The sequence below is a fragment of the Equus caballus genome, chromosome X, assembly GCF_041296265.1.
Source record: "Equus caballus isolate H_3958 breed thoroughbred chromosome X, TB-T2T, whole genome shotgun sequence".
NCBI classification, from domain to species: domain Eukaryota; kingdom Metazoa; phylum Chordata; class Mammalia; order Perissodactyla; family Equidae; genus Equus; species Equus caballus.
This window is the reverse complement of record NC_091715.1, coordinates 14382589-14397872: the sequence shown is the minus strand read 5'-3', so window position 1 is coordinate 14397872 and position 15284 is coordinate 14382589. Positions and strand designations below refer to the sequence as shown.

Genomic DNA, 15284 nt, shown 5'->3' with positions numbered 1-15284 from the left:
ATTTGTTCAGTTAGGTGGTCAATTTACCCATCATAATTATAATCTTATTTCTCTATGAGACATCCTGGGAAATTTTGCTACATATTTTAATGAAATTAAGGTATATAATTTGACACCTTGACATTCTAGCCTATCCTAGGAGAAGAAGAAGAAAAAAGGAAGAGGAAGAGGAAGAGAAGGAAGGAGGGAGGGAGGAAGGAAGGAAGGAAGAAGAGGGAAGAAGAGAGGAAGAAAGGAAGTCAGTTTGGCATGATGTTTGTGTATGTGTGTGTGAGGAAGACTGGCTCTGAGCTAACATCTGTTGCCAATCTTCCTCTTTTCACTTGAGGAAGATTATCGCCGAGCTAACATCTGTGCCAATCCTCCTCTACCCTGCATGTGGGACACTGCCACAGCATGGCTTGATGAGTGGTACGTAGATCTGTGCCCAGGATCCGAACCAGCGAACCCAGGGCTGCTGAAATGGAGAGTGTGAACTTCACCACTATGCCACCAGGCTAGCTCCATTGGCATGATTTTTAATAACAGAATCACAGAAGTTTAACGATGGGAGAGACCTTTAAAACTACCTGGAATTTACAGAGTGCAAGAAAGTTAAGCAACTTGCCTAATGTCATATAGACAAACTGGTTGTCAAATTTTGTTGCATATTAGCATCACCTGGGGAGCTTTTAAAACTCCCAATGCTCAAACAGCACCTCATTAAACCAGAATTTGGGGGGGGGGCAGTTTAAAAAATACCGATGCCTGGGTCCCATCCCCAGAGGTCCTGATGTAATTGGTATTGAGTAGGGGTTGGGCATCAAGATTTTGTAAAGCTCCCTAGATGATTCTAATGCGCAACAAAATTTGACAACCTCTAATAAAGAAACCGTTTTAGCAAACCCATGATGATGCCTAATGATCATCAGATTTTCCTCTAAATGCTTTGACTCCATCTGTTTGGAACAGAATTTTTCCAGAGGTCACATCAGGCTTATAAGTCTGTGGCTTCTGGTATCTACTCTTTTGTCATCTCTAAGAATGAGAAACTATTTACCAATCGCCTGCCTTCTCTCCAAACTCAGAAATTTCTCAAAGGTTATCTGCAGTGCCTATGAGAACACATCTGCTGGGTTCTTCACCACCCTTTGAAGTAGTTCATCTACTTCTAGCGAGCTTCTCCAATTGCCTAGATTAGTGCTCTCCAACATAAGTAGCACAAGACTTACCAGGGCAGATTATTCAAAAACTGCAGACTCCCAATGCAGACTGCCAATACTTGGATTCAAGCAGTCTGGGAGGCCTGGAAATCTGCAATTAAAGTGCACCCTTCAGGGGACTTCGACGCAGGCACTCCCCATATCTCAGTTTGAGAAACATCGCTCTCCATATCTCCCTTGGGCTTCCCCTCCATCTATATGCTATTTTTTCTACCCCTTTTTATGAGTACGCAAGAGCCGGGCATTGAGTAGGCAACAAACACTGATTCAACAATAAGAAGTGATACGCAGATGGTCCCCAACTTAAGATGATTTGACTCACGATTTTTCAACTTTACAATGGTGCAAAGGTGATATGCATTCAATGGAAACCGGACTTCGAATTTTGAATTTGGTCTTCTGCCAGGATAGCAATGTGTGGTCTGATCTTCTCTGGTGACGCTGGGCAGTGGCTGGGAGCTGCAGCTCCCAGTCAGCCCCACGATCACGAGGGTAAACAACTGATACACCTACAACCATTCCGTCCCCATACAACCATTCTGTTTGTCACTTCCAGTACAGTAGTCAATCAATTACATGAGATATTCAACACTTTACTATAAAACAGGCTCTATGTTAGATGATTTTGCCAAACTGTAGGCTAACATAAGTGTTCTGAGCACGTTTAGGGCAGCCTAGGCTAACCTCTGAGGTTCGGTAGGTTAGGTGTAGTAAATGCACTTTCAGTTTACAATATTTTCAACTTACGATGGGTCTATCGGGATGTAACCCCATCGTAAGTTGAGGAAGACCTGTATTTCAAACTTGATTTTCTTTCTCCAGAAAAAAAATTAAGCAATATGTTTCCAAAAGCATTTGGTTCTCAGCTACCTCTCAGTTAATTCATTACACAACAAACAAAATTCCACAAAAAAGATTCACTAGGAACTAAAAAGTATCAAACTTGAGTATATTTCTGCTAGACTGTAAGCTCCATGGGTATCTTTCTTTCTAAATACTCCCTGAATCTCTGCCACCTACACAGTACCTTTCACACAGCAGGTGTTTGATAAATGCTACATGAATGAATGGATAAAAGAGTGAACATTTCTAAACCAGAGTCATTTTCAAAATTGTTAAAAGCCATTATTCGTCCATCATTTTGGGTACAGATATGTGCCATTTGATTACACAAAAGCCTTTTATTAAACCAGAAAATGGGTAGTACCTATACACCCATTTTTAAAGAAAAATTTTAAATCATGATGGAAAGAAATGAGAATTGTTCTAGAATTATTTGGTTATTAGAAAAAATAATTTGCTATTAGAATTTTTACATTATTAAATAATTATTAAGCAAGTTATTTTTAAACTGTTTTTCTCCCTCAGGTAACAGGTCAAAAAAAAAAAAAGAGCTCATTTTACTTCTCACCAAAACAAGGGCTGGTTAAGACCAGGTGCCACTTACTAGTCCCACAACTGCCCAACCTAGATGGTAATCACCTACTTAAAGGCAGAGAGGGAAGCAAGTTTTTACAGGTGTGTGTGCCTTTGAGGACATCTCTAGCTGGCTGCAAAGCTGATAAAAATGATTTGGGGATTTTCCATCATTGGGAAAAATCTCGGCTTCTTCCAGTTCCCGCCCTGTGTCTGCATTAGAAAAGCACTTAGCGTACCAAAGAAGTCTCTCAAGAAACGATTCCCTGGGGCCTGAAAGGGATTCTCCAGCCCAAAAGGTGGAGAGTTTCTGCAGTGTTCACAAAGACCCAAGGATGCCAGAGTCAGTGACATGAACCACTGAAAAGGTGGATCTTAGCAAAAAAAAAACTTGAAACTTGCCCAGTGCTGCTGCCCCCACCAATATATACCAAGGATAGCTTTAGAGCACAAACATAAAATAGTGACTCATCATTGGTACTCACTCCTAATCTGCAAAAGGATAGGCTTCTAAGGCTTCTGTTAAAAGGTTTTCACTGCGTGTGTGTGTCAGGGGATAAGAGGGGATAATTGGAGGGTGGAACTGTTTGATGATCTTCAATTCTTTTCATCCTAACCACTTTGCATTTCCCAAGGTGAAAATAAAGGAAAGAACAAAAGATGGCCCTTGGAGCCAACCTAACCTCGGCCATCAAGCACACTCCAAGTGCTAGCCCAGCCTCCGCAAATTGTTCTTATTCATTCTTAACTTTATTTTATTTCAAAGTGCATCTCTATTGAACTCCCACACCTTGGCTCAGCCACCTTGACCTTGATTCCGCCTCTGGCATTCTAGATGTGAATTGTGTGGTTTCCTCTGTTAGAAACTCAGCTTTTCCTAGAGATGCTGGCTTTTGTGAGAAATTTCTACTCTAGCTCTAGCCCTGAGGAGCCCAAATCTAGAAGGCATAGGCATTCAACTGGCACCGCACCCCAGCCCCCAAAGTGGGAGTTAGATAGGCAGGTCTAATTCTTGCCCCTCGGACTGTGTAGACAAGAACATGGAGAACAGATACCTCTCCAGGCTCCCCTGCTACATTCTCTTTGGTATTCAACAAAACAAGGATTCTACAGTCTGATGTCTGTCGCCTAAATATAAGTAAGGGGCACAGAGTGGGGTAGAGGAGTCCCTGGCAGACTACACTAAAGAGGCCCCTTCCATCACCACCTTTCCAGGAGAACACTGTAGCACTTGCTTGTGACTGGGGTCTTAAATGAATAAGTCACAGTTCAGTGACTGAACTGGTGACTCTTCCTGGGTCTCATGAGATGAAAGGATAAGAAAAGGGAGGGACACTACTCAGCCATAAAAAAAGACGAAATCATCCCATTCATGACAACATGGATGGACCTTGAGGGTATTAGGTTAAGCGAAATAAGCCAGACAGAACAAGATAAACACCAGATGATTTCACTCATATGTGGAAGATAAACACATGGACAAAGAGAACAGTTCAGTGGTTACCAGGGGAAGGGGGCTGGAGGAAGGACACAGGGCATGAAGGGGAGCACTTATATGGTGATGGACAAGTAATAATGTACAACTGAAACCTCACAATGTTGTAAGCTATTATGAACTCAATAAAAAAAAAAAAGAAAGAAAGAAAAGGGAGGAACTACCTACCCCCGGAAGGTGTCTGAGGGCATCTGTTGCTATATCAGACAGGATTGTAATCAGGAGGCAGCTTGGCCTGATGCTAGATTTTCCAAAGTGTGTTTGTGGAAGAGTACTTGTATGTGGTTTATGATTCTAGGGATAAGGCAAAAAAGGACCCACCATCAAATAAGTTCAGGAGAAGTAGGATTAAACAGGTTTCTTTACAGCAGGATTCCTCAGAGCCTTCAATATGTTAATATGCATCTCTAATATGAAACTCTAAGAGCTATAGTGTCCACTGTTTCCCAAAGAGCCTAGCAGGCACCCTTTTGAGGTAAAGCATCTCCAGAATATCTGTTGTTTCTAACTGCCTAACCCTGGCCCAGAGGAGCCTAGGGTTTAGAAGTCAAACAAACCAGAGTTTAAATTCTTCTCAGCTTCTTGATTCCTCTGCACCTCAGTTTTCTCATAAGAAAACAGGGATAATAATGCACACCTTACAGACTTGTACTGAGGACTAATGAGGAGCTCAGTGGTGGAAAAAACCAACTTCAACAAAGAGTAATTCTTCTCAGCTGATGAGTTAGGAGGGGCCATGCCTGGGCGGGTACCCACCGTGGTAGAAGTGTTGAAATGAAACTTGGGTTTGCTCAAATCTCTTCCTTCAGAAGGTGTTATCTCGGCCCTCCCAGAGACTAAACCCTTTGGGTATCTACCGGTTCAGGGATAATTGTAGATTCACAAAGAAAGGGACTCTTTTACCCTGAGAGCACTAAGATTGGAAAGAATACTATATGAATAATAATAATAGCGAAGAACCACTCTTTATTAAGGGACTACTATTTACTCAGCACAGTGGGTGCTTTATATTTCTATTATTCCAGTTAATTTTCACAGCAACCTTCGGGTGGTATCATCACTCCCATATTACAGATAGGAAACTGAGACTCAGAAATTAAATATCCTACTCCATGGCACAGCTGATCAGTGGCAGAACTAAAGAGCCACTCTGCTTAATGATTAAAGAACAAAAATGTCCGTCCACTAGAAGGTTAGCTACGCCTTGGTTTCAGGACCCAATGTGGTCAACCTATGTAAGCACTAAATCACTAAAGAAAATTCTTGAACACTGCAAGGAATTCAGTTTCGCTTTCTTACAGATAGATGGAAACCCTGTGGTCCCCTAAGATAGCAAGAGGCCAAGGGAGCTAAAGGAAGATTTCTGAACATGAAACTGTGTAGCGGGGTTTGGGGAAGGGCCTAGAAGGGTCTCTCAAAGTATTCCTTCCCTCATTTTCTAGCTCTCACCCAAGAAACCACAGAGTTTTTCCAAATACCGAGTTCATTTGAAATAGGCCACAACCCTTCAGATTGCAAAGTCATCTAAATACATTTTTAAGATGATGACAATTTGCAATCAGCATCTTTGAGAAAAATCATTCCGAGAAATTGCAAAGCAATAAAATCAGCTCCGAGAAGTGCATGTTCCCTGTTCTGTTGCTACACAATATATGTTTATGATGTAGACTTCTGCTTGCCCCAAATACCTAAGAACAAATAAATGTATTACCTGTTTCTTCTGCTTGGCCAATGCAGAGGTTTTTCCTCACCTCAGGTGTTTCAAGAGAAACAAAAATGAGAAAAAACCTTCTCTATGAGGGATGCAGAGGTCTGAAAGAGAAGAGGTACAATTCCAGTTCTCTCTGGAGCACCACCCCTACACACACACACACACTCCACACATCTCACACCTCTGCAGTTCTCTGCAGAGAGAGCTCTTGCTTAAATAAATCAAGAAGTAAATACACACACGTACACAAAGAAATAACTCGAACATGCCCCAGCTGCTTTGCCTTTCAGCCTGGAAGGCGAGCCCCGAGCAGCAGATCCGGGAGAGGCTGGACTGGCCCGTGAGCCGCAGCTGTCTGCCCCAACCCTGCCCTGTTCTGGGCTAGGAGATAAAGGGATGCTCTCAAGTAATGGGCTGAGGTCACATGACTGCTTCCAAGGGGACCAGGCTCTGTACAAGCAGGACCAGGCTGCTGTTTGCATAAATAATCTGCATCAGTACAAAATACAAAATGAATTTTGGTAAATAAGAGCAGAAGAGCACTCAGTGGCTGACTCTTTAGGTCAACCAAGGATGATTTTTAGGGAACGTTACAGTAACCTGGGTACGATTAAGAGAAGGAAGTGAAAAAACAAAACATTCCTCTTTAGGACTTGAACAGGCATGGGTTTAAGGGAGCAGCTGTTGGGTGCTGTGCTGCCAATTCATTTATATGATGTTTTTATTCCTCCAGCTATTCAATCGGCTGCTTGTTGGAGAACCTGTCTGTGAGAGGGAGATTCACCTCTCTTCATCAGCAGAAAAGAAAAAGGAAAGTTGACCTGTAATTTTGCAGAGTTTGAGAAGGAAGAAGGGGAAGACATTTGAAAAATCGAAGTGCCAGTGTCAGTACTGGATGCCACCAGCCACAGTTCTGCTGTCTTTCGAGGCAATCCAGAGGTGATCTTGTTCCCAGAGTCTCACATTGACTGTAGCTGCACCGACAGCAATTTTCCTCCCAAACTCTTCCCAGCTGGTTACATAGTATATGCCTTTTCGAGCTTACTGGCCTTAGGCACCTTGAGCTGGGATTTCAAGAACTTCAGCCATCATCATTTCATAACCCCACCCAAGCTGCTCTTTAGCCAATTCCTTTCTGCAATTGAGAGCCACAGGAGATCCAGTAAAGTGGTTACCTAGCTTGCTATTTAATCTAATGGAGTCACTTTAAAAATAACTGGAAAGGCAGCCCTGGGCTTCTGTAATTCTATTAGCATATTAAATATTATCAGAGGGCCTCATTATGAGGCAATACAGCTGTACAGGTTTCCATGGCAGGGACTCTAAGACTAGGACCTGATAAGGCCACCATGCACATTGCAAATGATAGCATAATTACCCAGGCTTCTGAAAACTAATGGACAATGTCGCTATATGGCTGGGTTTCCGGCCAGATGCCTATTCAGTCCACAGTGATTAAATGATGGCTATGTCCAGATACAGTTGTTCAAATGTCTCCTCTGTGTGAAGCCTTTCCTGAATCACCAAGGGGGAGTTAGTCCCTCTGCCTTCTGGCTCTCAAAGCCATGTGTGTGTCCAATTATAAAGCTTCCCAAAGTGCACTGTAATTTGTCCTTTTACATGTGAAATCCTGAAGGATAAGGATCCATTTCATTCCTCTTGGCATCCCCAGCACCAAATGTATAAGAGGTACTCACCAAATATTTGTTTAATCACAGAAAGAAAGGAAAGGAGGGAAAGAGCTCGTGATTTAGGTGGTTGTTTTAATGGCCAGCCTCTGGACCATGAATTGGATTGGTTGTGCCCTTTATGTGACTTGTCTAAAATTTAGAATTTGCTTAAAATGAAGAACTTCACTGTATCTTCCCATTGTACAAAGAACGCTAAAGTGTTACTTCAAGCACCACAAAGAGTTCTATAGCCAGCCTCCAACTGCTAAACGAACCAGCACTGATGTATGTGAATAAATCACAATGATAACATTTATTGAGCACTTACTATGTTCTAGGCACTTGTAAATTTTACATGCTAATCTTATTTAATCCACACACCATCCTATGAGGTACAGTAGTCCCCCCTTTTCCAAGGTTTTTCTTTTCACGGTTTCAGTTACCCGCAACCACTGTCCAAAAATATTAAATGGAAAATTCGAGAAATAAACAATTCATAAGTTTTAAATTGCATGCCATTCTGAGTAGCCTGACAAAATCTTGCGCCATCCCACTCCGCCCCACTTGAGACATGACTCATCCCTTTGTCCAGAGGATCCACGCTGTATGCATGACCTGCCCGTTAGTCACTTAGTAGCTGTCTTGGTTATCAGATCAACTGTCATGGTATCGCAGTGCTTGTGTTCAAGTAACCCTTATTTTACTTAATAATGGCCCCAGAGCACAAGAATAGTGATGCTGGCAATTCGGACATGCCAAAGACAAGCCATAAAGTGCTTCCTTTAAGTAAAAAGGTGAAAGTTCTCAACTTAATAAGGAAAGAAAAAAATGGTACACTGAAGTTGCTAGGATCTATGGTAACTTTTACTCCAGTATACTGTTATAATTGTTCTATTTTATTATTAGTTACTGTTGTTAATCTCTTACTGTGCTTAATGTATAAATTAAACTTTATCATAGGTGAGTATGTATAGAAAAAAATAGTATATATAGGGGTCAGTACTATCCACAGTTTCAGGCATCCACTGGGGGTCTTGAAACATATCCCCCAGGGATAAGCGGGGACTACTGTATATACTATTATTATCCCTATTTACACATTGGGAACTATAGCCTGAAGTCAACCAACAAATGAGGAGCAGAGCTGGGATTTGAACCCAGACACTTTGACTCTAGAACCCCTACTTATGATCATTACACTATATTGCCTTGGTCAGCACCTTGTGTGGCTGCAAAATGAAAGTTCCAGCCTCTTCTCAAATGTTTTCTGGCTTTCCTCCAGCTAAGCAGGGATGTGTTCTCTCAGCCTGAGAAAAGAAAAAATAATGGGCAAAGTAATGTTAACAGTTCTAAACTCACTCATTAACAGACTTATCTCCCTAACAGTCAAGGTGGGTCAATTTATCTCTCAATGGGCACACCATCATATGAAAACAGCCAATAGGTCAGGTGAGAGTTCAACTACCCCCTCAGGGAAGGCCATGGCAACACCAGGTCCTCCTTAGATAAGACGCCTTGTGCTCTTCTATTCAATTCAACACATTTTTTTTCCAAAGATTTTATTTTTTCCTTTTTCTCCCCAAAGCCCCCCAGTACATAGTTGTATATTCTTCGTTGTGGGTCCTTCTAGTTGTGGCATGTGGGACGCTGCCTCAGCATGGTTTGATGAGCAGTGCCATGTCCGTGCCCAGGATTCGAACCAACGAAACACTGGGCCGCCTGCAGCGGAGCGCGCGAACTTAACCACTCGACCACGGGGCCAGCCCCTCAATTCAACAGATTTTTATTGAGCACCCCCTATGTGGGAGGCACTGTGCTGAGGGACGGAAATTGTGAACAAGGGGCCGGTCCCTTGGCCCAGTGGTTGAGTTCGTGCACTCCACTTTGGCAGCCCAGGGTTTTGCCGTTTCAGATCCTGGGCACAGACCTAGCACACTCATCAGGCCATGTTGAGGTGGTGTCCCACATGCCACAACCAGAGGGACCTACAGCTAGAATATACAACTATGTACTGGGGGGCTTTGGGAAGAAGAAGAAGAAAAAGAAAAAAAAAAGAAGATTGGCAACAGATGTTAGCTCAGGTGCCAATATTTAAAAAAAAGAAAAGAAAAAAAGAAATTGTGAACAAAATGGGCATGAAGTAGGGCAAACACATAGGTAAATAAGAAATTAAAATAAAATTACAAATTAAATCTGTCTCCCCTATTGGAATATAAGCTCCAGGTACCTAAAACAGTGCCAGGCACATCATAGATATTTATTAAATGAGTAAATGAAAGCAATACAGTATGACAAAATCTCTAATAGGACAGGTAAGGGGGACAGAGAAAGAGCCCTATGCCACAAACGGGATGAAGGTAGGCTTTCTAGAAGAAGTGATGCCCCTGCTGAGACCTGAGGATTGAGCAGCCAGAAGTTAGGAGTTAACCAGAAGAAAAAAGGTGAGGGAAAGAAGAGGGTGTTCTTGTAGATACGTATATTTTGCAGTACTTAACCAGGATGTGAAATGGGAAAGGTAAAATAAAAATCAGAGCAAACTGAGTTCCTAGTTATAATGCTGCAATTAGGCTTACAAGCAGGTCGAGAAAAGCGTTTGTCTGCTGTGGTTGAAAAAGGGCAGCCCCTGCACCTCTGCAGCCTGGATTTACTCTTTCTTGGCTGCCTCGGCTGTCTTTCCTTTCTCACTTCCCCACTCCCCTACTGGGTTTGCTTTCACCCTCCAGATAAACTTGCTCTCAAATACTTGTCTCAGTGTCTACTTCTGAGGGAACCCAAACCAGAACACTCAGTTAGTCTGTAGTAGGAGCAAGCTATGGAAAGGCAGAGGGGAATGGAGATGGCTGCTTACCTCACAAGGAAGAGACTGGGCATTGCAGGAAAACCTCTCCTGTTTCACAAGCTTCCTAGAGCTGGCCACAGTTCCAATTTCTCCCAAAGAAAAGTAATTCTAACAGGCAGCTCCGACATACACTGGGGGGTATGCTAGAATCTAGGCAAAGCAGCTGGATTTGGGAAGAGACTGAAAAAAATGGTGTGTGCAGATCTGTTGGGTGGTGAGTACTTAAGGTGTCTGTGCACTCCTGGTCCCTGATACCTCAATGTCCTAGAGCACCAAAGGCGGGCTGGCCTCCCAGCTCTGGTGCTGGGGCCAATGGGAAGCAACCACACCCACTCCCAGCTTCCTAACACCTGGTAGTCTCCAAAAGGGGGTACCTGCCCCACAGCAGATGCACAGAAGGTCTGCTGGACAGTAGAAAACAAAATATCAGAACTCATATTTTTATCTATTTTCTTATTCTTTTAGAATTTTCTATTTTCATGTACGTTTGGCAATGTACACAGTATATGAGTTCAGTAGTATTAGTTGTAAGTAAATAAATATACCTGTACTAGGGGTCTATTCTCAAAAAGCTTTTACTGTGAGAGGTTCATGATCAAAAACATTTTAAGAACCTTGATTTAAAGAGCCTGCTTCCTTTTGAAGAGAGGGAAGGAATACCAAGTAACTTTACATTTCAATAAAGAAAAAGGATCGAGCATATTTCCAGAGATGAGTTCTGGGTATTGAAACACCACATTAAGGAGCCGGCCTGGTGGCATAGTGGTCGAGTTCGTGTGCTCTGCTTCAGCAGCCCAGGATTCATAGGTTCAGATCTCGGGCACAGACCTAGCACTGCTTGTCAGGCCATGCTGTGGTGGCATCCCACATAAAATAGAGGAAGATTGGCACAGATACTAGCTCAGAGACAATCTTCCTCACAAAAAAAAAAGAAAAGAAAAACCACAGTAAGTACGAGGAAAGAGAGGCTAGATTTGGAAAGTTGTTAAAAGAAATAAAAGGTGGGTTACAAGTCACTATCAGGTGAAAGAAATTCATAAAGGCCAGTGCTGGCCAGATGTGTCTGTTGGGGTCACCTTGTCAGCAGCCACAACGACAGGCTGAAACAGCTGTCACGTGTTGAAGTTTATAAGTTTGGCTTTGAAAAGGCTCCATCTTGGGTACAAAAGTTGTGCTTTCCATGGTTGTGATTTAATAAATAGAGGATTAGTAGATATTAGAATTTAAATTTTGACCACTGCTTAGTCTAACCCTAGCTTGGTCCTAGATGGCTTGAGCTTAAAAAAAAAATCTCCTTCAATTAACCCTGAATGTCCGTAAATCAAATCAATAAGCTTCACAGAGAGTTCCGGCCTGGGTAAGATGGAATAAGGACACTCTACCCACTCTACCCTGTCCCTCCCATTGATTGAAGCTATAAAAGCCGTACAGAATCCAGGGAGCAGCTATCTGAGGACTGTGGCAGGCAGACACCAACATGGTCCCCAATGATCCCCAACTCCTGGTATTCACGCCCTTCTGTAATCCCCTTCCTTTCACTGTAAGGCTGGACATAGTGACTGACTCCTAATCAACAGAATATGGCAAAGGTATTGGGATGTCACTTCTGTGACTAGGTTATAAAAGATTGTGACCTTCTGTCTTGCTAGCAGACTCTATTGCCTTTGCAACTCGTGTGCTTTTGATAAAGTAAGCCGCCATGTTGGAGAGGCCCACATGGCACCGGACTGAGGGAAGTCTGGCCAAAAGGCAGAAAGGAACCGAGGCCCTCCGTCAAACAGACCTCAAGGAACTGAATCCTTCCAACAACCACGTGCGCTTGGAAGTAGATCCTTCCCCAGTTAGGCCTTAAGATGCCTGCAGCCCAGCCAGCACCTCGACTGCAGCAGCTTGTGAGAGATCCTGAAGTAGAGGACCCGTGTAAGACACTCCCAGATTCCTGCCCCGCAGAAGCTGTTGGATAATTATGTGTATAAGCCACTAAGTTTTTTAGTAATTTGTTACACAGCAATAAATAAGCCACACGAGGACTCTGAAAAGTAAATAGCAGAAGGCAGATTAAGGAAAAAGATCAGAGTTTGAAGCATCACCAAACTGCTGATGAGTTGACCAATTTTTTCCACCCAGTTCCCCCTGGATTCAAGGAAGCAGAAATTCAAATTAAAACCACAATGAGGGGCTGGCCCCGTGGCCGAGTGGTTAAGTTTGCGCGCTCCGCTGCAGGCGGGCCAGTGTTTCGTCAGTTCGAATCCTGGGCGCGGACATGGCACTGCTCGTCAGACCACGCTGAGGCAGCGTCCCACATGCCACAACTAGAAGAACCCACAACGAAGAATACACAACTATGTACCGGGGGGCTTTGGGGAGAAAAAGGAAAAAATAAAATCTTTAAAAAAAAAAAAAAACCACAATGAGATAATACTGCACACCTATTATAATGGTTTAAAAAAATTCTAAATACCCAGTGCTGGCTAGGACGCAGAGCAACTAAAACTTTCATACTTTGCTGGTGGGAATGCAAAATGGTACAGCCACTCTGAAAAATAGTTTGGTAGTTTCTTATAAAGTTGAACATACACTTACCATATGACACAGCAATCCTACCCCTGGGTATTTACTTTAGAGAAATGAAAGTTTATATTCACACAAAAACCTGTACACAGGTTCATGTGGTCAAATACTGAAAACAGCCCAAATGTCCTTCAATGGGAGAATGGATGCACAAACTGTAGGATATCCATACATTGAAACGCCACTCAGCAATAAAAAGGAACAAACTACTGATCCCCACAACCTGGATGAATCTCAAAGGCATTATGCTGAGTGAAAGGAGCCTGATTTAAAAGGTTGCGTACGTTTATATGACATTCCCGAAAAGATAAAACTATATGATGATGGAGAACTGATCAGTGGTTGCCAGGGTTTACAGGTGGGGGAGGGTATGACCACAAAGGTAGAGCAAGACGGAGTTCTGGGGGGCAATGTTCTGTAGCCTGAATAAGGTGGTGGTTACGCTAATCTATCCATGTGTCAAAATTCACAAAACTATAACAACAAGCTGATTTCACTGTACACTAATTTAAAAATACATTTTTTTAAAAGCTTCAGAGCTGGCTCTGGTTTAGTGCCTTTGGGTCTGCAGATATTAAGTCCCCACGGGCGGACTTTGACTGCCAAGGACCTTCCTAAATCACAGCCAGAAGCAGTGTCTTCTGCTGTAAACTATGAGCACTAAGGAAAACACTTGCCCTTCCCTCTGACTTCACTTTTAGCTCTCTATCCCTGGGCAAAACTCAAAACACAGAGATCCCAGTCAGAAAACGCACCCCATCCATTCTTTATTCAACAAGTACTTACTGAGCATGTTCCAGCGATGAGGCAGGGATAGAAGGATGAATACATTCTGATTCATTTCCCTACCAGGTTCATAGTGTAATGAGGGACATGGTCTCGTCCACAAATAATCTCAAAACAGGAGGTGTAGGTACAGAGATACGCCCACGTTCTTTTGGAGTCCAGAAGGATATTAGCTCTGCTAGGGCAAGTCGGGAAATGTTCCATAGAGCCTGAAAGGTGAGGAAAGGCATTCCAGGGCGCACAGGAGCATGCTATAGTTGAGTAATGTTTCCTGAGACTGGGAGATAGAGGGTGTATAGAGCGGAGGATGGGGACGTGAACCAGGGAGGTAGATCGGTGCCAACTGTGATCATTCTTGTAAATCACAACAAAGTCAGACTTTAACCTGTCAGTCAGGGATTGCAATCTCAAATGCTTACATGGGCTAGGACAGATAATATAAATGAATAAGGCAGCCTGGGTGGAAACGATGGGACATTCTGGAGAGATTGTGTCTATATGAGGCAGCTGCTACTTACTGGTAGCTCCCTCTCAGGCTGCCATCCAGAAATGCTGGCCCAGTCTTGCCCGATGTAATTTTTCAAGAGAAGCTGAACATATTTTTATGTAAAATCTCCCTATTTTTAAATGTCGGTATATTTCTGCAAATTTGAAGATGCCATCGATTACAAGAAACATCATTATTTTATGTACCAATGAGAAAGAAAAAAGCCACCCATCAAATTATGACACTCCATCGATTTTAAGACACATTCCAATTTCAGAGGTGCTAAAATGTGAAAAAATGTGGATCTTAGAATCAATGAAGTGCAGTAATTCTCATTTTCTCAAAACACTATACAGACTCCATGGATTCAGCATGAGGCTGCCAGACTGCAAACTCTGTTTAAGTGAAGGGAAGCCTGAGGGTAATGTGATTAGATTTAAGCTTCAGGAAGATCTCTCTGAGGGTCAGATGGTGATGAACTGGGCAAAAGCCAGCCATAGGAAGACCAGTGAGGAAGCTCCTGCAACAATCCAGGAGAGAGATGATAAGGGCTGAATTAAAGCAGTGGCAGTGGGGATGGAGAGGAGGGGCCAAAGGTGAAAGCCCTTTAGGTAATAAACCCCACAGGCCCCCGACTGGGTAGAGGGAGTGAGGGAGACAGAAGCATCAAGAATGATTCCAAGGTTTCTAGCTTGGAATAATAAATGGATTCCTCACTTCTTCAACAATACTTACTGGGTATCTACCACGTGCCAGGCACTATGCTGGGCACTGAGGGTACAACAGTAGACAAGACAGACATGGTCCCTGCCCTCTTGTCATTCACAGTCTAGTGGGCAAGGTCATTAATTGCGGTACAGTGTGAATGGGTACAGGGGTAGGAAACGAAGGGGGACAGTATGTTTACAGTGGAGAAAAACAATGAGTTGAAATGTCCCATAGGCAGTAGACAATTGTTTAGAGTCCAGGAAATAAATCAGGTCTGTGGATTCTGATTAAATTGGTCAGCAGGTTACCGATAACAGCTGAGGTGATTAGAGAAGATAAAATAGCCAAGGCAAGCTTGTAGAGCAAAAAGGCAATAGGGGTAAAAGCAGAAGCGGGGGA

At 43.0% G+C, this 15284-nt stretch overlaps 1 protein-coding gene across 23 annotated transcripts in view; it reads right to left on the bottom strand.

Annotated features, from left to right (window-relative positions):
- Nucleotides 1-15284, bottom strand: part of PPEF1 (protein phosphatase with EF-hand domain 1) — a 122704-nt gene that overhangs the window by 93674 nt on the left and 13746 nt on the right. For 6 of the 23 annotated variants that reach the window (XM_070258012.1, XM_070258014.1, XM_023634450.2 and 3 more), the window contains 2 exons: nucleotides 8715-8801; nucleotides 5825-5925 (listed from right to left, as the gene is read on the bottom strand). The exons of 3 other annotated variants lie outside the window; for them this stretch is intronic. The gene's annotated coding sequence lies outside the window, so the exon portion shown is untranslated. Of the gene's footprint in view, nucleotides 1-4281; nucleotides 4408-5824; nucleotides 5926-6070; nucleotides 6314-8714; nucleotides 8802-13690; nucleotides 13900-15284 lie in introns of those variants that run through there. 14 more of the 23 variants (XM_023634453.2, XM_023634461.2, XM_023634460.2 and 11 more) reach the window with 10 other exon arrangements.